General features: G+C 46.1%; 1 long non-coding RNA gene across 1 annotated transcript; it reads left to right on the top strand.

Annotated features, from left to right (window-relative positions):
- Positions 1-22,042: 22,042 nt before the first annotated feature.
- On the top strand, positions 22,043-23,041 carry LOC122943229. Its single transcript, XR_006390844.1, has 3 exons — positions 22,043-22,093; positions 22,389-22,458; positions 22,825-23,041. It is a non-coding gene; the product is annotated as an uncharacterized LOC122943229 (long non-coding RNA).
- Positions 23,042-23,740: the final 699 nt, after the last annotated feature.

Genomic DNA, 23,740 nt, shown 5'->3' with positions numbered 1-23,740 from the left:
AGGGTGCACGTATCAAGAGTGCCATAGCAAGTACTATACCACTATACAAGAACCACCCATTTCCCCAGCCCCGGTGCATCGGTACTCACCAGGCGTAGTGTAATCTGGGACGGCGCCACCAAAGTAGCAGGTACAGGAACTGCAACCCAAAGGGCCACTACAGTGACCAGGCTGAATGGATGGTAGGCACCTGCCTCTTACGGTTTCTAAAGCAACATCAGACCAGACTCCTCAGACGCACCCGACATACCATGAAAAGACGATGGTGAGCGCCGCCTGGAGGAACTGGGGCGCCTACTTCCACCAGAAGTGGCGACGGGCCCGGCACTTGCGGGACCCACTCTGGCCTTGCGAGAAGGAGGAAAAAACACAAAGCAACCCCTGCTCCTAAATTGGGAGGGGAGGGAGGGAGATGCAAACAAGCAACTGAGACCCATAGTGCCCCATGGTTAGGAGGGCACGGATTAATTAACAGGGCACCAGTAATCCGCTGTGCAGGCAAAATTATATGTGTGGCACAGTAGGTGGCAGCAGAGATAGAAGCTGCACAGTAAAAACCCCACATGGCTACAATAAGAGGGCGGAGCTAGGGCCACAGTGGAGCCGGAGACGGTCCCTGGAGGGGGGGAGGAAGAGGTCACATAAAAGCAGCAAGAACACAGAACCCCATGAGTACTGCTAGTAGGAGGGATAAAAGGGGGGGGGGGGCGGTAGGGGAAGCTCTGACGTTGGGGTGAAAAACTTCCACATGCCCCCACTGCCGAGCATAATTGCCAGCCACACAGGCGCCGTGGGAAGGAGCAAGGCCACGGAGCGGCGCTGCGCGTCCTTGCGGGTCATTCAATAGAGGGACGCAGGTAAGATAAGGGCTGTAATGAAGAGGGGGGGGCTGCCGTGGGGATCGCAGGACCCTCTCTTAGGCGGTGAGGCTGCTCGCATGGTGCGGCAGCTCCTGGCAATGCCTGACAAATAGAGCGGAGCGGGGCGGGGAGAAGGGGGGGGGCGGGAGTTACCGCCGGCACCATTGCTTAAGCGCCGGAGCTGCTCGCATGATGCGGCAGCTCCCGGCAGGTCCAGTAAAATGGAGCGGGGAGGGGGCGGGGCGGGGGTGACCGCCGGCCCCATTGCTTAAGAGCCGGGGCTGCTCGCATGATGCGGCAGCTCCCGGCAATGTCAGTAAAATGGAGCGGAGAGCAGGGAGCGGGGAGGGGGCGGGGCGGAGGTGACCGCCGGCCCCATTGCTTAAGAGCCGGGGCTGCTCGCATGATGCGGCAGCTCCCGGCAATGTCAGTAAAATGGAGCGGAGAGCAGGGAGCGGGGAGGGGGCGGGGCGGAGGTGACCGCCGGCCCCATTGCTTAAGAGCCGGGGCTGCTCGCATGATGCGGCAGCTCCCGGCCAGTATCGTGAATAGGAACAGGGGGGGGAAGGGTGCCAGGGAAGGCCGGTAACGCTCACAAATGAGCCGGCCAACCCTCACCCTCCACATGCAAACTCGCCAGGAGGCCATGAGGCCGCAACTCCTGCGGAAGCTTGGAGTGGACAGAGCAAAGAGGGAGCATACCTCTCCAATTTTTGCTTCCACTTGCAAGAGGAAGTGCTGGAATGAGGGGAGGGGTATATGTACCTTCAGGATTCCTGAACCGCCCCCCATCCTGTCTAAGGAGGTTCCACCAGAGAATTAACCCCTTAACGGCCGACCTAATCTACCACCTACTTAAACCTCACATGACGGGGCCAGATCCCAGAATGACCTAAAGGGGGAATGGGGGGGGGGGGACCATCAGTCCCTAAGCACCCTCCCTATACAGTCGGGCGCTTGCCAGCACCACTGCCACAAATGATTTAATTGAGCCTGGCTAATTTTATTTTAATTATTTGGCTGAGCAAGGCTTAATTTATTTAGGGGGACATGAAGCACCGCTGATTTATTTATTTGGGGGACCCTGAGCACTTCTGATTTATTTATTTGGGGGTACCCTGAGCACCACTGATTTATTTATTTGAGGGGTACCCAACATTTTGTCTTTGTGATTCATTACTCTGCTTTAATTATGTTCAATTTGTAGCAATAAAAATACATCCTGCATATCAGATATTTACATTACAATTCATAACAGTAGCAAAATTAGTTATGACGTAGCAAGGAAAAAAATGTAATGGTTGGGGGTCACCACAACATGAGGAACTATATTAAGGGGTCACGGCTTTAGAAAGGTTGAGAACCACTGCATTAAAAGATCAGGCAGACGATTGTCAGGAGGGAAGCGTTCTTTCCAGGCAATTGCCGTCTTGTCAGCGGAGAACACTGCTGCTATTACACGCAGCGATCTCTTCCAGAGTTTGGGGAGGAGCGATTGTTATCCCATCGCTTGTCCCCATACTGACTAGATGTTTGCCGGCAGCAGAACATGATTACACAGCATGATCTGCCACCGGCAAATAATGATTTTTAAGTATGCCTAAAAATCTGGATTGCCCGATGAACAAGCGTTTGCTCGTTCATCAGGTAATCGGCGGCAGTATTACACTGTCAGATCATTGCTAACAAGTGTTACTATGAACGCTTATTAGCGATGATCTGGTAGACAATCTGTCAGTATAATACAGCCCTAAGGCCTTTTTCACATGAACGTAAGAGCTCCATGCCCGTGCTGCGGCCCACATATGGCGGTTCTGCAATACATGGGTCACCAGCCATGTGCATTCCGCATCACGGATGCGGACCCATTCACTTGAATGGGTCTGCAAATCCGGAGATACAGTGCGGAACGGAAGCAGGGAACGGAACCCCACAGAAGCACTACGGAGTGTTCCGTGCTTCTGTTCCGCAAAAAGATAGAATTTGTTCTATATTTTTGCGGAACGGACGGATCGTGAACCCAATTCAAGTGAATAGGTCTAAGATCCGCATGCAGCTTCCCCACGGTCGGTGCCCGTACATTGCGGACTGCAATTTGCGACCCGCAGCACAGAGCCTTACGTTCGTGTGAAAGAGGCCTAAGTCTGTGGAGGATAGGTGTGAGATCTGAATTTTATTTTACTATGGTTTGGGGTGTCTACAATTCAGGGGATTATTAAAGACTAGTCCAGTGATGGTTAACCTCCGGCACTCCATCTGTGGTGAAACTACGACTCCCAGCATGCTCCATTAATTTCTATGGAGTTCTGAGAACTGCCAAGCAAGTGTGCATTTTGGGAGTTGTAGTTTTACCAAAGCTAGAGTGCCAGAGGTTAGCTATCACAAAACTAGTCTATAGTCTGTAATTAACCCCTTAAGCCTTATTTCACCTTAAGGACCAGGCCATTTCTTGCAAATCTGCAGTGTCACTTTAAAGGGCTTCTGTCACCCCACTAAAGTGATATTTTTTTTTTGGGGCTAGTGAAATTAGTTATATTGCGATATATGACAATATAATTGTGTTACTTACTTTGATCCAGCAGTTTCTGCAAAAAACAAAGTTTTAATATATGTAAATTCGGTCTCTACCAGCAAGTAGGGCGGCTACTTGCTGGTAGCTGCTGCAGAAATTCGCCCCCTCGTCGTGTTGATTGACAGGGCCAGCCGGGATCTCCTCCTCCGGCCAGCCCTGTCGGCATTTCAAAAATCGCGTGCCTGTGTTGATTCGGCGCAGGCGCTCTGAGATGAGGAGGCTCGTCTCCTCAGAACTCCCTCAGTGCGCCTGCGCCGATGACGTCTTCTATTTCGGTGATGTCATCGGCGCAGGCGCACTGAGGGAGTTCTGAGGAGACGAGCCTCCTCATCTCAGAGCGCCTGCGCCGAATCAACACAGGCGCGCGATTTTTTAAATGCCGACAGGGCTGGCCGGAGGAGGAGATCCCGGCTGGCCCTGTCAATCAACACGACGAGGGGGCGGATTTCTGCAGCAGCTACCTGCAAGTAGCCGCCCTACTTGCTGGTAGAGACCGAATTTACATATATTAAAACTTTGTTTTTTGCAGAAACTGCTGGATCAAAGTAAGTAACACAATTATATTGTCATATATCGCAATATAACTAATTTCACTAGCCCAAAAAAAATAAATCACTTTAGTGGGGTGACAGAAGCCCTTTAAGTGGTGGTAACTTTAAAACGCTTTGACTTATGCAGGCCATTCTGAGATTGTTTTTTCATCACATATTGTACTTCATGACACTGGTAAAAAGAAGTCCAAAATTATTATTTTTTTGCATTAAAAAATACCTAATTTACCCAAAATTTAGAAAAATTTGCAAATTTCAAAGTTTCAGTTTCTCTACTTCTGTAATACATAGTAATACCCCAAAAATTGTGATGACTTTACATTCCCCATATGTCTACTTCATGTTTGAATTATCAAATCTTGAAATTTTTAGGGACCACTACAGCTCTGAAGTCACTTTGCGAGGCTTACATAAAAGAAACCACCCACAAATGACCCCATTCTATAAACTACACCCTTCAAGGTATTCAAAACTGATTTTACTAACTTCGTTAACCCTTTAGGTGTTGCACAAGAGTTAATGGCAAATGGGGATAAAATTTGAGAATTTCATTTTTTTGCCTAATTTTCCATTTTAACCTATTTTTTCCAGTAACAAAGCAAGGGTTAACAGCCAAACAAGACTGTATCTTTATTGCCCTGACTCTGCCGTTTACTGAAACACCCCATATGTGGCCATAAACTACTGTACGGCCACACAGCGGGGCGTAGAGTGAAAGGTGCGCCGTTTGGTTTATGGAAGGCAGATTTTGCTGGACTGGTTTTTTGACACCATGTCCCATTTGAAGCCCCCTGATGCACCCCTAGAGTAGAAACTCCATAAAAGTTACCCCATCTAAGAAACTAAACCCCTCAAGGTATTCAAAACTGATTTTACAAACGTGTTTAACTCTTTAGGTGTTGCACAAGATTTAATGGAAAATAAAGATACAATTTCAAAATTTCACTTTTTTGGCAGATTTTCCATTTTAATATTTTTCTTCCAGTTACAAAGCAAGGGTTAACAGCCAAACAAAACTCATTATTTATGGACCTGATTCTGTAGTTTACAGAAACACCCCATATGTGGTTGTAAACTGCTGTACGGGCACACGGCAGGGCGCAGAAGGAAAGGAATGCCATACGGTTTTTGGAAGGCAGGTTTTACTGGACTGTTTTTTTTAAAACCATGTCCCATTTGAAGCCCCCCTGATGCACCCCTAGAGTAGAAACTCCGGAAAAGTGACCCCATTTTAGAAACTACGGGATAGGGTGGCAGTTTTGTTGGTACTAGTTTAGGGTACATATGATTTTTGGTTTCTCTATATTACACTTTTTGTGCGGCAAGGTAACAAGAAATAGCTTTTTTGGCACAGTTTTTTTTGTTTTTTACAACATTCATCTGACAGGTTAGATCATGTGGTAATTTCATAGAGCAGGTTGTCACGGACACGGCGATACCTAATATGTATAAAAAAAGATTTTATTTCATTTTTAAAACAAAAAAAAGTTTTAGTGTCTCCATAGTCTAAGAGCCATAGTTTTTTCAGTTTTTGGGGCGATTATCTTAAGTAGGGTCTCATTTTTTACGGGACGAGATGACTGTTTGATTGGCACTATTTTGGGGTGCATATGACTCGCTTGCTATTACACTTTTTGTGACGTAAGATGACAAAAAATTGCTTTTTTTACACCGTTTTTATTTTTTACGGTGGTCACCTGAGGGGTTAGGTCATGTGATATTATTATAGAGCCGGTAGATACGGACGCGGCGATAATCAGAAACTGCAGAAAGCGCAACAAACCGCAGGTCTGAATTGACCTGCGGTTTGTTGCGATCGCAGACATGGGGGGGTCACGGGACCCCCCCCCGCGCATTTAGCCGAGGTGCCTGCTCAATGATTTGAGCAGGCACTTTATTCCAATCACAGCCGGCCGGGCGGCAGTGATCGGAACAACACATGACGTACCGGTACGTCATGTGTCCTTAAGGTGTTAAGGAACCTGATCTTGGATCAGAATTAAAGTATGAGTCTGGACACTATATATACTGTATTTAGGGGACTGATCTGGGGTTTGAATAGTGTTACTATGGAGGCTGGGCATGGCTGCAGATCAAGAGCAGCTGTCATAGTGGTGTGGGCTGGATGCAGAAGAAAAGGAAAAAGAGCCTCTACTATGAGAAGATATCACGGGTGAGTCACTGGACTTATAGAGGAGCTGTCATCTCTCCTGCCATCCCTGTCTGTTATAGGAAATACCTGCATTTTCTGTGAGATAACAATGATTAGGCCCATACTTGTTGAACTTGCCAAAATTTGGCGCACTCATTTTTGCAGCACTGAGTTTTATAAAAATCCTCTACACCAAGTTTACTAATGGGGAGTGACTTATCAAGGAAGAGATATGACTTAAAAGGAAATGGGGTGCATTCAAAGATGTAACATATTATGTTAAAAATTTTACATTTTGGTGCAAAATTATGGCATAAAAAAATGCAACCACTAGGCCTGTCCCTGTGTTCTGATGCTATTACTCTAGAACATGTAAGAATAAGGCAGCACAACAGGGAGAATTTTTGTCATGCATCTAATTGATTTTATCTATCACACTTTGGCGACAGTCTGAAGAAATACATTGCATTGTATGAAATCTTGTGGACTGCAGATAAAATGTGATAAAATCAATCAATAGTGCTACCAAAAGTTTCTGTGCAGCTCAACCGTAACTGACAAGTCTTGTTACCATTCCCCTTGTCCAAAGGATCAGGCGATGTAGGGACTCAGCCCTTTGACAAGAGTAATGGTAACACCCAGCTGCCAATCTATTCATAAATTTCTAGGAGGAATAGTAGAAGATGCAGAGATTTATCATAAAAACAGAGCTCTTCCATAAATTTGGTGCTTGTTTCTCCTGCCATTTTTAAAATGAAAATTATTACTACACCTTTGTGTAACCTTTTTTTGATAAAAGTCTTCAATGTGTTTCATAGAGATCAAAGTAAAAATGGAAAATTAAATCCATTATAATTCATATCAGAAATGTATTTTCATACAAAGTTTAAAAAAAAAAAAAAAGCTGGCACATAAGGCTGAACGCTATTGGTCAGTCACTGGGCACATCACAAGTGTGTCGCCACGGCAACTGTGTGTCTAATGATAGGTGGCAGTTAGAAGTGGCAGTTGGAGTTGACTGGCGACGGTGGACATTTCTGCTTACCCCGAGGAAAGCGCAAAAATGGAGAAAGAGAAGATTGCGAGGAAGAGAGGAAGAAAGAAGAGGATACAGATTTCTGACTCATCGGCTGATGAGCAGAACGTGATGGAGGAAGAAGAGGAGAGGATCATTGGGAGGAAACGATGGAAGAAGCAACGTACCATCCTGACCTCACCAGATGGAGAAGAGGAGACACCCAAGAGGAGCAAGAAGAGGAAGAAGAAGACAACCCCCAGCTCCTCTGAGAAGATGTCTCCTAAACAACAGATCGTTCCAGAGGAGGAGGATCTGACTACGAAGTCAAAATGTGCCAAGAAGAGGAAACTCAACCTGATCTCTTCAAACAAGGCAAAGAAGTCACCGATCAAGAAAGATGACGACGTCCTGAAGGCAGAAGACAAGCCGGAGGACCAGAGAGTCTCAGGTAGATGCACACATACAGGAATACAGAAGCTACACATCCTGAACACATTGCTATTAAGGGCTCAGTCAGACGGCCGTATTCTGTCTGCAAAAATACTGAATGCTATCACTTTTTTTTGCGGATCCGCAAAATAACGGATAGCATTCAGTATTTTTGCGGACACATAGACTTCAATGGGGCCCTGTACTGATTTTCACGGACAAGTATAGGACATGTTTCATTTGTTTTGTGGAACCGTGGAATAGAAAAGGGTCCCATAGAAGTGAATGGGTTAGCACCTTATCCACAAAAAACGGATCCGCATTTTTGCGGATAGGATACGGCCGTCTGAATGAGCCCTGACTTCACATTAATCTGTTCTGTAGAGCTAAGACCTGAGACAAGCAGAAGAAGGGGATTCCACATTTATAGCTGGGGTGTTACTAGGGGCGGGGGAGGGGTACTAGCGGGTATGTATCCTGGGAGCGCCAACAGGTCTTTCTGCCTTGGTCAGGGTATTTAGATACTGGTCTAGGGCAGGGAGGTGTGAATTGGGCCTTATACAGTTCCATGTTCAGCAATTATTTCCTTTAATGTTATTAAAGTGTCCTGTATGAGTTGTCAGCAGAGCCTGTGCATGGAGAGAATTCAGGCTGTCACAAACAGCAGCCGGTATTGTGTATAGTACAACACAGTAACAACCCTGCATGCACGGGAGTGATTCTGAGACATGGGACAATTTGCCCCCTATTGTAAGTGATTAGAAGTCATCGGGGGAGATTTATCAAACTAGTGTAAAGTAGAACTGGCCTTGTTGCCCATAGCAACCAATCAGATTCCACCTTTTATTTTTGACAACTCTTTTGGAAAATTGAAGGTGGAATCTGATTGGTTGCTATGGGCAACAAGGCCAGTTCTACTTTACACCAGTTTGATAAATATCCCCCATCATGTCCATATCAACATACAAGGCTGCACACCAAGCACATGTCTACATACCTTTCTAACATCAGGCGGTTGAGCCCTATATGCAGTAGAATGGTATGGCCCATGTAACAGCCCTGTGCAATTTGGGTCAGAGCACAGGACACATCCAGGTGATCAGTACATAGGACTAGTGGTAGAATCACCATTGTATCTGGATATTACAGTTACTACATCACTATGTGTATTCATATGGATGCTTGTCTTTAGGTGAAGTTGTCATGTTGTTAATAAAGTTTACTGGGGAAAAAAACAACTCCCCAGATAGAAATCTGCTTCTGGTCAGACGCTGCAGACATGGGGGATCTGCTGCAGGCAGTAATACTGGACATGTTCTGCTCCTCAATACACCGCTATTCACCTGTCAGATACCTGGACAGGTAAAGGGGGCTCTGCTTTTACTGATTACATCTGGATTGGATCTCGCAGATTTTCGTGTGACAAATCCGCAACGTTGTACAGAACCAGCAAAGTGAGTGAGAAATTCAGAATTCTCCTCCGCAAGCTGCGTACAAAAAACACCGCGGAAAAGGTGCGGCATTGTGGATTTGAGAACATTATTCTTTATGATACTTCAGCTGCTGCAGAACTTCTTTTTGAAGAGTCACTTTCACACGTGTGTATTTAGTTTAGTATTTGTAAGTTAAATCCGAATAGACCCAACATACAGAAGGAATACAAAGGTTTCCATCATCTTCTCTCTGTGGAGTTTCTGACTTTCCATCCCAAACGTCCTCCATACTGTGGTATCTACACAAGGCCTAGGGGGTCATTGTACATCGCGGTTTTGTTTTGCGGTTTGAACCGTGATGTACAATAATCCCCAAAGACACAGATGTCTGCAGGGCTGTGCAGGAATGCAGGGCCGGAGGCTGAATTACCGCCCTGCTGTCCTCGCACACCGCCCCGGACGTTATCTGTATTCTGCGACCAGTCCAATTACAGTGATACCAAATGTGGAGTTTTAATGTTTTATTAAATAAAAAGCTTTAAAAAAAAACTTTGTCACTGTGTTCTAAGACCCATAACTTTGTTATTTCACCATCCATGGAGCTGTGGAAGGACGTGCTTTTTCCAGTCTGCGTGCTAGTTTTTATTGGTTCCATTCTGGGGTAAGTATGATTTTTTTGATCACCTCTTAATCATTTTTGGGAGGTGAGTAACCAAAAACCAGCAATTCTGGCAGCTTTTTTTTCATGTTCACTGTGTGGAATAAAACAATTATGTTTATTTTATTATTGTTTACATATTTTACATGGTAAATGGGAATTTTTCTGAGATTTTAAAATGGATGAACTATCTCCAGAATAGGTCACCAAAATGAAACAACCAGACAAATAAACGATTCAGTTAAGAGTTATGCCATTTACTTAGAAAGTATGGTGCCACCTGGTGTTCAAATTATATAGCAATGTGCAGATCCATCTGCTGAGCTGAGTGCTGCTGGTCACACATGCTCAGTCACTCTGCTCTGCATAATGATCCTCTGTTCCCTGCAGAGCAGACAATTAGATACAACCTTCTGCATGGAAGAAGCCATTTTTTATTAGCTCCTCTGCAGTGATCACAGTGAAGAACGTGCGACCAGCAGCACTTAGCTCAGTACATGAAAGTGCTGATTTAAGCACCAGGTGGCGCCATACTATACAATGATCCCTCAAGATACAATGGCCTCAGGATACAGTATTTTCCACATACAATGGTCTTTTCTGGGCCATTGTAAGTTGAAACCAGACTCAACATCCAATGCTGCAGACTCAGATCCAAACAATTAGTATGGCTATTTCTCTGGTAAAATACCTTTATCGGTTGTCTAGTAGCTCCTCTGGAGTACTACAAGTTCTGTACTGCCCCCTTGTCTGGTACATCTATGTACTATGCAAGACCCTGAAGAAGCTCATGTCCTCACCATAGAGAGTGATTTCCAGCTTCCAGCATCTATTCCTGTCTGTTTTCCTTAAAGGGGTTTTCCAGCCCAAAGTTAGAAATCTTTCTTGAAAATTGCCTGTGGAAGGAAGGATAGCCCGTCTTCTTCTCTTCCTCTGTGAAAGAGGAGACAGCGCGTCATCACTGACGTCACCTCCTCCTGCCGGCCTTCTTTATTCCCGGCCCCCGTACACTATTGCGCATGTGCCGGGGAAGCCAGTAGTCTTGTCGGCGCACACGCTGATATGTAGCACCAATACTTTTCTCACTCATGCACACAAGGGCGGACTGGCAACTAACAGTGGTCCTGGAAAAACTAAAAGAAGCCCCAAGTTGTAGGCGGGTCCAAGCTGAAAGTCAACACATAGTGATCAGCCTCTGTGCTGTCACCATGCTGTGGGGCACTCTGCATAGCACTGTGGGGCACACAATGGATGGCAATGCAGGGGGGGCACTGTGGATGGCAATGTGGGGCTCATTGATGAAGGCACTGTGGACAGGCACTGTGGGGGGGATGGTGGATGGCACTGTGGGGCACTCTGGATGGCATTGTGGAGGGCACTGTGGATGGAAATGGGGGTACTGTGGGACACACTGTGGATGGCACTGTGGGGCTCTATAGATGGCACTGTGGATGGCATTCAGGGGGACACTGTGGATGGCACTGTGGGATACACTGTGGATGGCACTGTGGGTTACTCTTTGGTTGGCACTGTGGGGAATACTGTGAATGGAATTGTGGATGAAACTGGGGCAAATTGTGGAAGGCACTATGGGGGACACAGTGGATGGCACTGTGGGGCACTATAGATGGCACTGTGGGGAACTCTGGAAGGCAGTAAGGGAAACACTTTGGATGGCACTGTGGGACATACTGTTGATGGCACTGTGGGGAGCACAGTGCATGGCCTTCTGAGGGAGCACTGTGGGTCATACTGTGGATGGAACTTTTGGGGAGCACAGTGGATGGCACTGTGGGGCACTATAGATGGCACTGTGGGGAACTCTGGAAGGCAATAAGGTAAACACTTTGGATGGCACTGTGGGACATACTGTTGATGGCACTGTGGGGAGCACAGTGCATGGCCTTCTGAGGGAGCACTGTGGGTCATACTGTGGATGGAACTTTTGGGGAGCACAGTGGATGGCACTGTGGATGACATTGTGGAGCACTATGGATGGCACTGTAGGGCACACTATGGGTGACACTGTGGGGCACTGTAGATGGCATTGTAGGGCACATGTTGGATGGCACTGTGGATGGCACTGAAGATGGCATTGTAAGGCACTCTGGATAGCACTGAAGATGATACTGTGGGGCTCTCTGACTAGCACTTTGCAGCACTCTGTGGGGCACATTGTGGATGGCACTGGGGGGATACTTGGCACTGGGGGGCACTGTGGATGGCACTGTGGGGCGCTCTATGGATTGCACTGTGGGGCACTCTATGGATTGCACTGTGGATGTCACTGTTATGGGAGTGCAGTATTACATTCACATGTTGGATTTTACAGCGGAATTTACAGCCAGTTTCTGCATCCTTTCTGCCTCCTATTCATGTCAATGGGGGGCAGCGGTGAGGATCCCGTGACTTTTCAGAGCTGCTGCTCTGTGATCCTCAATGCTGCCTCCCATTGAAATGAATGAAAGGTAGAAAGGATAGGGTGGAGAAATTTCGGTGAGGCTGTCCACACCAAAATTCTGAGGTAAAACCCGCTATGTTAATGGCCCCTAATAGGGCTCATGCACATGACTGTATTTTTGGGGGGCTTGAAAACGCGGATCTGCACTATCTGTGTGCTTTCAACATCCGCATGTCTTTTCCACAGGGAATGTCGCATTCTGGTCTTAATCCAGCCGTTCCGCAAAACGATAGGACATGTTCTATCTTTTTGCGGAACGGAAGTACGGGACAAAACCCCACGGAAGCACTCTGTAGTGCTTCCGTAGGGTTCCGTTCCGTGTTTCCGTTCCGCACCATTCCGCATCACCGGATTTGCGGACCCATGGAAGTGAATGGGTCCGCATCCGTGATGCGGAATGCACATGGAACTGTGCCCGTGTATTGCGGATCCGCAATACGGCCATGGAGCGCACACGTTCGTGTGCAATAAGCCTTAGAGACATAGGCACAATAAACAGCATTGGACATGGAGGCCTATTATAGAAATGCCTATTCTTATCCGCAAAAAGGGGCAACGGGACAGAGCAACGGATGCGGACAGCACACAGAGTGCTGTCCGCATCTTTTGCGGACCCATTGAAATGAATGCTTCCTTATTCGGACCGTATGTGGAATGCAGAAAACGGCCCATATGCGGAACGCAAAATACTTTCGCGTGAACGAGCCCTAATACTGTAGTTTGAGGGATCTCTGTATAAGCAAATGTCATAACTTCAGTGGATAAGCAGCATGGTAATCGCACATAGGCTTCACTTTGTCAATTAATAAAATGAGTGTGACATGTAATGGTGGGACACCCTTTTAAGGCACCTGGTGTGGGGTCTGTATTTATTTTGGGATCTGGTCTGAGTCTGTATTTATTTAGATGTGCTGGATTCTGTTGTATGGGATAGGGTCGTCTACTGCGCTGTTCCACACTCCTAAAGAAAACTGAAGTACACAGGCCAGACAGATGGAGAGTCGGGGGGGGGGGGGGGGGATGCCTACTCAAGAAACTTTGCACTGGGCCCACCAATGTATTAAAGCCGCCCCGTACCTGCTGTTGCTGCTGAAGAACTTTTTATAAAGTGAGGGAGCGCTATACTTCAGTCAGTCAGTGGTGGCAAAGCAGAAGTAACTGACTACAAGAGTGATCGGTGACAGTAAGATCCCTATGAAAATGTAATCACTGAGAATAATCACTTGCTAAGTATTTTCTCAGTGTTACGGGGTACATCTCCCTCCTAATGAATGGGACAAGATGCTGTAATTACCCTGTATCACTGCTACAATGTAGATGACATGCCGGTCAACGCCTGGTGAATGGGGGTGACAGGAGTTGCACCCTCGCCGATCAAATATTGATGACGTTTCCTGAGGAGAGATCTTCAATATCATGAAACAGAAAGGCCTCTTTAACAAGTTGACCGCTATATATAATGCTCTGCTCATGGTGGGAACAGCACACGCATGCCACTAATAATAATCATTATTAACCTATCAGCAACAATGTCCAATGGTTTACTAAGAATAATTCATGTTTACACCCAGGTCCGTTATACTGCCTGCCGGAGCTGTGCTCTGCTGATGGCCGCTGATGGAGTATTCCCTCCATCAACATCCTCCATCCTCCAGAGTAAATGAATTGAGGCCGCTGACGGACGAAACCCTCCATTAGTGGCCGTCACTGGTAGACGGGTTTGCGGACCTGCCTGTACACATGAATGATTCCTATTAAACCATCGGACATTGGTGCTAATGGTTTGATACTATTTATCACTAATATCATGCGTGTGATGTTTCCAGTGGTTAATCCGTTTAAGTAGATGTTAAACATATTCCTGTTCACAGAAAATGTCATAAATGCCATACAGCTGTGGGTGCCACCTCTGCCTGCTGACTGGCAATTGCTGACTGCCTGCTGCCGCATTCTCTATACACTTCTACTGTAAGGAAGCTGTGCTTGTATGTAGCCCTCTCTACTGAAGTCTATGGGAGTTACAGAAAGCAGCAAGAAAATACATATGCTATAAACGCCTTAGATGGAAAAATACCCCTTTAAATGTCTTCTCATGTCTTTCTATTATTTTCGCCCTAGTCGAGGACAGTGGTGTTCGGCCAACCTGCTCTAGAAGCACACTCTCCGATAACATCAGGAAGAGATTAATATTCCACCATGTGCTCGGGCTGGGGAGCTTTGGTAAGGTCGTCTTGGCAGAGGATACTTCAAACCATCAGAAGTATGCTGTCAAAGTCATCAAGAAAAAAGCCATGCTTGCCGACTGTGATGAGGCGGATGTGTTGGTGGAGCACCGGGTGTTACGGCTGGCATCTGGGAGCCCCTTCCTCGTCCACGCACCCTTTGCATTTCAGACCAAGGTACAGTATAGAATACTTTTATCAAATGACCCAACAGGTTTCCCTAAATATAGTATAAAGAATAACCTTTACTTATTGAAACTGGAAGATCCCTTTAAGGATGAGAGAAGCCACTGCTGTATTCTGTATAGTATATGATGTGTAGATGGTTTGGTAATGGTGTCTTCTATGTCACAGATGCTTGTTCTACTTGGGCTGGAATACATGAGCTGCGGGGACTTTGATCAATTCCTAGAGATGAAGGGGCAGCTTGACATCCCCAGTGCAAGGTAAGGCTAAATAAAAACCTCAGCCAAACCGTCAGAAAATGACATGAAATATTATATACAGTGTCTGGCCTTATCCACATCACGCTCATGAGACCTGCTCTCCCATGAGCCCTGCCATGGTATTCCTAATATTAAAGGGATATTCGCATCTGAGCATTTATTACATATCGATAGATTAAGCCATTAATGTTCAATAGGTGCAAGTCCCACCTCTGTCCCTGCTATGAGACCTCGAAACATAGGCGAGCGCTCTCCCTTGACAATTTTTGAAAGTCCCATAGCCGTGAACGGAGCAGTGTACTCTTCCTTCATAGCAGGGCCCTATTATTGAAAAAGGAGCCAATGCTAGAAGGAGAATCCACACCTACTGGACATTTATTGCGGATCCTATTGACATACCATAAATGTCCAGATGGGACGATCCCTTTAAATGAAAAACTGGAAACCAGATCTCCTCAATGTGTTGTGATATTAGTGTTAATATGTGATTTTGTGTGTGATTTTGAGCCACCATTCAGCTCCAGACATGGCCCATCAGGTGTTAGTGATAAGAAGAACATGTTACCTGTTATTTGTGAGTCTCTTGTGTTATCCCCATATTATAGTCACTTATTTTCTTTTCTGACAGATTCTATGCCGCCGAACTCGTGTGTGGCATCCAATTCCTACATTCTAAGGGCATCATCCACCGAGACCTCAAGCCAGAGAACATCCTGGTGGCTGATAATGGTCATATTAAGATCACGGATTTCGGTCTCGCACTTGAGAACATGTTTGGAGACCGGACAGCCACCGAATATGCTGGAACAGAAGGCTATGTGGCTCCTGAGGTGAGAAAAGGATCTTTGGGATCAAGAATAGGACATGTTCTTTTTTTTTGCGGAGCCGCAGCCTGGAAGTTCAGGGCCGAAGCCCAGAATTTTGTGGCCGCGCTCCGGAAATGCGGATGCGGAGAGCACATAGTGTGCTCTCCACATCTTTCAGCCCCACAGAGAATGAATGGGTCCGCACCCTTTCCCGATATTGCGCAATGGATGCGGACCCATTTGCAGACATGTGAATGGAGCCTAAGGCAATGTCTGTCCCTACAGCAGCAGATGACTTTGTGGTTGCAGTTTGTCTGCAGCTGGGTGGAGGGAGAACATCATTCAGCTAAACACCTCGTGCTACTCATTATACACTATGTTGGCAATGGCCAAAGCCTCAGCAATTACAATGTGGGTTTCACAGTATGAGCTGTGTAATAACTCTTCTCTCCTTTCTGGCAGATGTTGGCTAAGGAGGAGTATGGCGCTGGAGTGGACTGGTATTCATTTGGTGTCATCCTAAATAAAATGATTACCAGTGAGTGTACTGACCATCCTACACAATGTGATACAGCACGCTCCAGCGCTGAAGACATCATTAAAGAGGTCAGTATGTTACTGCATGGCACAACTGTATTTTATATAGTGTTATATGACAAACTGTGATAGGAAGACATTTCCCCCTACAATACCCCCTAGTGCGCCATAAACTACTTTACAAATACCATATTTTTCGGGGGGGAAATGGCAGTGCGTCTTATGGGGCGAATGCTGCCATTTGTACTCTGCTAACACTGATACATCGCGGGCCGCAATGCTGCACAGTGGTGACTGCAATGTATCAGCGAGGAGGGGTTGGAGGCCGGCAACTGCTGGAATCGCGGCGGGCCCCGCACACAGCAGTATTCATATGTAAAGTGTAGGCAATCCATATGTAAAGTGTAGAAATCCTCTGCGTAGAGCAATCCACCTAGTACTCACTATGAAGCTCCCGTACTAGCAGGCAGGCTGGCCGGTCACTCACTTCGTCAGGCGCATTCTCCCTCTGCTTCAAGTGGGAGGAGCATGTGCATGGCGAAGTGAGTGAGCGGCCAGCCTGCCTGCTAGTATGGGAGTATCATAGTGAGTACTAGGTGGATTGCCCTACGCAGAGGATTTCTACACTTTACATATGGATTGTCTACAGATCCCAGAGGCCCCGCCACGATTTTAGCACCAGTTGTCGGCCCCCATCCCCTGTATTGGGGGGTCACTACACAGGGACACTGTTATGGGGGAGGATCTGTGGATGACACATATATAGCATAAGATGCTATATATGTGCCACCCGCAGATCCCTCCATAGCAGTGTCATCCACTGATCCACCCCCATAAGAGTGTCATCCACAGATGCCCCCATAACAGTGTCATCCACAGATGCCACCATAACAGTGCCATCCACAGATCCCCCATAACAGTGCCATCCACAGATCTCCCATAACAGTGCCATCCACAGATCCGCCATAACAGTGCGTCATCCAAAGATCCCCCATAATAGTGTCATCCACAGACCACCATTAGTTTAAAACCCACCAAAAGTACACCTTTTGGTTAAAAATATTTTTTCCTTATTTTCCTCCTCAAAAACCTATGTGCGTCTTATGGGGCGAAAAATATGGTACTTGCCATTGTAGTGTTTGGAACTTAGGTTGCCCCTCGGAGGTGCTGATAGTACAACGAGTGCTGATGTAGTATTCAAGGCTACAATATTGGTCTCCACAAGAGGACATGCAGAGTAGCCACCCCTGGAGCCACAACCTGACCAGAGCCAGTCTCAGCAGTAACAAAATGTCTAACTTGCCCCGGAGCCTGGTTAAATAGCAGCACGAACTACCACTTTTATAAGCAAGAAGGGGAACATTATAGTGGTTCTCCCATCGTAGAATATTTAAGAAAACTGACATAATGGATAATTTGAATGAGAGTCAGGAAGTGAATGTACTGAGGACACATTTACTATACATACCTAGGGGCTCATTTATTAGCTGATATATGACACTTTTGTAGTGACAGAGGAAACCTCACTCTTGCAGATTTTGGTGCAAGGCATTTTGAGACAAAATCTGTGACCCCACTTGCGCTACTTTGCTAACAGGTCTAAAAAAGGGGGTAGCAGGCCCATTTCATTTATTTTGTACACCACTTTTTGGCGCAAAAAATTACTTAAATCTATGCCAGCTGCTGTAGATTTAAGATTGTCGCACGTCCTGCTGGAGGAAGTGCCAAAGTTATGTAGATGCCTGCACTTCCACAGCACTGAAGACACAATTGAGGGCTCCTTCACACTTGCGGCAGGACGGATCCAGCAGGCTGGTCTCCCTGTCAGATCCGTCCTTCCGCTGTTTCGCTGAGCCGCCGGACCGCCGCTCCGTCCCCATTGACTATAATGGGGACGGGGGCTGAGCTCCGGCGCAGCACGGCACAGCACGGCGGTGCACGGCGAAAGCCGCCGGACTAAAAAGTCTTGCATGTCCGACTTTTTAGTCCGGTGGCTTTCTCTGTGCACCGTCGTGCTGCGCCGGAGCTCAGCCCCCGTCCCCATTATAGTCAATGGGGACGGAGCGGCGGTCCGGTGATACGGCGAAACAGCGGAAGGACGGATCCGACAGGGAGACCAGCCTGCCAGATCCGTTCTGCCGCAAGTGTGAAGGAGCCCTAAGGGTAATTTCACACTAGCGTTTTTCTTTTCCGGCATAGAGTTCCGTCACAGGGGCTCTATATCGGAAAAGAAATGATCAGGCATATCCCCATGCATTCTGAATGGAGAGTAATCCGTTCAGAATGCATCAGGATGTCTTCAGTTCAGTCATTTTGACTGATCAGGCAAAAGAGAAATCCATACCATGCTACGGTTTTATCTCCAACGAAAAAAACTGAAGACTTGTCCTTCCGGTCTGCGCATGCGCAGACAGGTAAAAGTTTGAAAAAAGATACAAGACGGATCCGTCTGTCCGCATGACAAGCGGAGAGACGGATCCGTTCTCGCAATGCATTTGTGAGACGGATCCGGATGCGTCTCACAAATGCTTTCAGTCACATCCAGATCGGCGGATCCGGCAGGCGGTTCCGAAGACGGAACTGCTTGCCGGATCACACTGCCGCAAGTGTGAAAGTAGCCTTAGACCGGCGGGTAAATTGTCTATCTTAATAAATAAGCCCCTTAGTGCACCCCCTCTGATTTATGCAAGAAGCAGCCATAGATTTCTAAAATCTCCCATTGCTGACACTACAGCATAAGTCCAACATTCAGATAGAATAAACATTGGGGCACATTTCTCAAAATTGTCAGAAAAGAAGAGTGGAGATGTCTCCCAAAGAATCCAGATTACTGATTTCATTTAACAACTAGTCCCTGAAAAAGTATTTCTGGGATCTGTCTGGTCATTGTGGTCAGAGGAAACTGTGGTCATTTACAATTACATTTCCATTTTCAGCTCCTCCAGAGAGATCCTGCCAACCGCTTAGGAGTCCACGGTAACATCCGAGGCCATCATTTCTTCCAGCATATTGACTGGGTCTCGGTGGAAGCCCTTAGGATGACTCCACCACACATCCCTGTAGTAAGTACATGAACAGAAAGTCTACCCTGCTATAAATACACTTTATATACTATATATTAATCTTAGTATCAGAGGCTAAAAAAGGGGACATGTGGGCAGGTGCTGAGGAGGGGGCATAGACATAGGATTTAGTGGGCAAGAGCACTACAAACTAAACTACATATGACTACTGAGGGTATAATGGATGGCCAAACACTACTAAATTAATATGTCAGGTTCTCGGCAGTGCTCAAGGTCCTGTCCTGTCACATATATCCTTAAAGGGGTTTTCTCACCTTGCAATTTGAGCACAGCGTGGATCTTTAGCTGTGCACTTTCAGTTCATTCTGGGGGTGGTCACACTTTACCTGATTGATGACATAGGCAGCGCTGTAATCACGCCTACAGCTTGTCTGTGCCCTGCTCGCTCCCCTGGCTGCGAATGAAAGGGCACACTATATTACTAAGTTAAAAGCAGGCCGAACAGCCCTAAACAGCTGTCTTCTAGCTCCAGATGACAGCCTAGATCCTGCAGATATAATAGGTTAGTCCCCCCCATGCCTGGAGCTGCTTTTTCTTGTGTTGAACAGAAGTGGCGTTGCGAGGGGGTGTGGGTGACACCAATCTGATAGGGTGAGTGCCGTCACCCACCGGACCCAACACCACTAACACCTTCCCCCGGTAAGCGATCTGGCTGCTAGTACCCCCAACCCCTAGACGCCCCCCCATCGGCGATCTGTCTGCTTAGCCCCCCCCCCCACGTCAGCGGTCTGTTTACTATCCAAACCCACCACCCCCGTTGGTGCTTGGGTCAGTCGGCAGGCTCAGTGAAGGACGTGAAAGGACGTCTGCGGCGCCACTGCAGCAGGGCGGAGCTTGATGGACGTCCTCTACGTGACTCGTCCGCACAGGTCAGAACACGATGACCACACAAAGAAGCGGTCATCAGAAGTAATAGAACAGCATTTGGTGTCTCGGTCAGCCAGCTAGCGAAAGTGGGGTGCACCTGACCTAGGTGAGCTGCTGTCGGCAGGGGGGGAAAGGGGGTGCTGAAGCTCTAAGCTTTGGGGGAGTTTGCTGAGCTAATGGATGCCCCCCTACAGCAGTAGCACCCCCATCATCCACCAGCAACACCCCCCCCCCCCAGAATAGGTCCCAGTACAGATTACTGAGGTACCCCACTGGTAAAGACCTTGCTCTGAATATACCCCATTGACTACAACCCTCTGTTGTCTGTCCCTCAGCCACTGCCTAATCCACTCAACAATATGGGAGTCCAAGCTCAAAGACTGCAGTTTATTGATAAGTCTTCTATGTGGACAGTGTCAGAAGCCTTACTAAAATCTAGATAAGAAATGTCTACTGCACCTCTGTTATCTATTATTTTAGTCACCCAATCAAAAGAAACTAAAATATACAATGACCTTTCCAGTTTTAACACAACAAAAATTGCATGCTTGGGGGGGTGACTACATTTTCTATCGCAGCGGGTGACACCAGCCCTAGCAACGCCACTGTTGAACAGCTCCAAGGCTTCTGACATTGGAGGGAGTTGTTCAACACAGTACATAGGAGGTGGCCGGGGCAGGAGGGAGCTAGTGCGCATGTGCAGGTATGAGAGCTCGCTCCCCTGATCCCTGCCACCAATGAGCAGAGGAAGCTATGGCTGCTACATTGCAGAGGTGGCCGTAACCCCCGACAACGGGCATGCTTTAAAGCAAGATGAGGATTATCTAGGAGAGGAGCCAGCTTTGAAACATGAAGTATATTAGTAAGTTGTTTATTATGGGCTTATATTGAATATAACTATCATTGTGCCAAGTGAGACAACCCCTTTAATGATTTTCAAATATTCTTTTTGGAGCACTTAAATAGAGGTTGTCCAAAGATGACAACTTTGTCTGAGATTCCTATCATGTTTGTGATCACCTGTAATAACTACTTTATCATTTTTGTCTATTGCTTTTTCTTATAGCCATCTATACCTCAAAACTGTGCCAGTTGTTTCAACCTGGACAGAATGGAGGCAGCAGAGGCCAAAAAGCGACGTCTACCACTGAAACATCAGGCCATTTTCAGAGGGTTTTCATTTGACACCTAGTAAACCCTCCACCAGCTCTAATGTCACCAGAGCAAGATGTCCTCCTGGACTCCTGGAGAAGATCAACGGATGGAAAGAAGAACGGACACAGGTATATAGCTAGGAATAAGAATTGTTTTCCTATACAGTTGTATGAACTTCATAATGATTCAATATTTAAGGTTCACAAATGTGAAGCTTCAATTTTGTGTAAAATCTCTTATGTTCATTTGTAGCATACAGTCTATGTATATCATACCAGATCATATGGTCTTTGTACAGATTTATTATGTGATATAGGCCACAGTATAAAGACCAATATCAAAATGGATGCTTGACAGTGAAGATAACGAACACCGATGGATGCCTTAAAACCTGCACAGTTGGCCGTAAGTATGAGCGCAAGAACATCTGCGCTCATTTCTAATCGTAGGTATTTGTAATTCACCGGCAACTGATCTTCTCAAATTTATGATAGCGCCACCTTGTGATGCTGTCTTGGGTTGGAGAAAATCAAGACAACCCGGCTATTAAGGGGTGGAGGAGGCCGGATTTTTTTTTTTTTTTTAACCACATGCCTACGATTATTTAACATTTGACCCACTATATACAGAGTTATACTCTGTATATAGTCATTTTTGAAAGTTACCGGTAATAAGATTTCCTCTTGTCCATGACAGCATTGTCCTAGGTGAGGGGAAATAGGCGCGGAATGGCCGGCTATTAAGGGGTGGAGGAGGCCGGATCTTTTTTTTTTTTTTCAGACTAACACCTGTCAACAGAGGACACCATTGAATCCAGCAAGTTGAAGACCAGAACATCCATAAGTAAGTATAAGCAACATAACATCTTTTCTCTTTTCTATTCACAGGCATGTTGAATTCACCGGTAACCGATCTCCTCAAATTCATGACAGCGTCACATTGTGATGCCTGTGATCATTTTAAATATGACCCACTATATACAGAGTTATACTCTGTATATAGTCATTTTTTGTTCAATTACCGGTAATAGGATTTCCTCTTGTCCATGACATTGCTGTCCTAGGTGAGGGGAAATTGGTGTGGAATGGCTGGCTATTAAGGGGTGGAGAAGGCCAAATCTTCTTTTTTTTTTTTTAAGACTAACACCTGTCAACAGAGGACACCAATGAACCCAGCAAGTAGAAAGCAGAAGACCAGAACATCCATAAGTAAGAATATGCAACAGAATATCTTTTCTCCTTTCTATTCACAGGCTTGTTGAATTCACCGGTATCCGATCTCCTCAAATTCACAACAGCGTCATATTGTGATGCTATCTTGGATTGGATCACAATATGCCCACTATTAAAGGGTGGATTGGTTGGAATTTTTAACCACATGCCTGTGATCATTTTAAATATGACCCACTATATACAGAGTTATACTCTGTATATAGTCATTTTTTGCTCAATTACCGGTAGTAGGATTTCCTCTTGTCCATGACATTGCTGTCCTAGGTGAGGGGAAATAGGTGTGGAATGGCTGGCTATCAAGGGGTGGAGAAGGCCGAATCTTCTTTTATTTATTTTTTTCAGACTAACACCTGTCAACAGAGGACACTAATGAACCCAGCAAGTAGAAAGCAGAAGACCAGAACATCCATAAGTAAGTATATGCAACATAATATCTTTTCTTTCTATTTACAGGCATGTTGAATTCACCGGTAACCGATCTCCTCAAATTCACGATAGCGTCACATTGTGATGCTATCTTGGATTGGAGAAAGTCAAGAATGGCCCGCTATTAAAGGGTGGAGGGGGTTGGCATTTTTTAACCACATGCCTGTGATCATTTTAAATATGACCCACTATATACAGAGTTATACTCTGTATATAGTCTTTTTTTTTTAAAGTTACCGGTAATAAGATTTCCTCTTGTCCATGACAACATTGTCCTAGGTGAGGGGAAATAGGCGCGGAATGGCCGGCTATTAAGGGGTGGAGGAGGCCGGATCTTTTTTTTTTTTTCAGACTAACACCTGTCAACAGAGGACACCAATGAACCCAGCAAGTAGAAAGCAGAAGACCAGAACATCCATAAGTAAGTATAAGCAACATAACATCTTTTCTCCTTCTATTCACAGGCATGTTAAATTCACCAGTAACCAATCTCCTCAAATTCACGACAGCGTCACATTGTGATGCTATCTTGGATTGGAGAAAGTCAAGAATGGCCCGCTATTAAAGGGTGGAGGTGGTTGTTTTTTTTTAACCACATGCCTGTGATCATTTTAAATATGACCCACTATATACAGTGTTATACTCTGTATATAGTAATTTTTTGTTCAATTTACGGTAATAGGATATCCTCTTGTCCATGACATTCCTGTCCTAGGTGAGGGAAAATAGGTGTGGAATGGCTGGCTATTAAGGGGTGTTTTTTTTTTTTTTCAGACTAACACCTGTCAACAGAGGACACCAATAATTCCAGCAAGTAGAAACGAGAAGATTA

The sequence above is a fragment of the Bufo gargarizans genome, chromosome 7 (genome assembly GCF_014858855.1).
Source record: "Bufo gargarizans isolate SCDJY-AF-19 chromosome 7, ASM1485885v1, whole genome shotgun sequence".
Lineage (NCBI taxonomy): Eukaryota > Metazoa > Chordata > Amphibia > Anura > Bufonidae > Bufo > Bufo gargarizans.
This window is presented reverse-complemented; position numbering and strand designations above follow the sequence as displayed.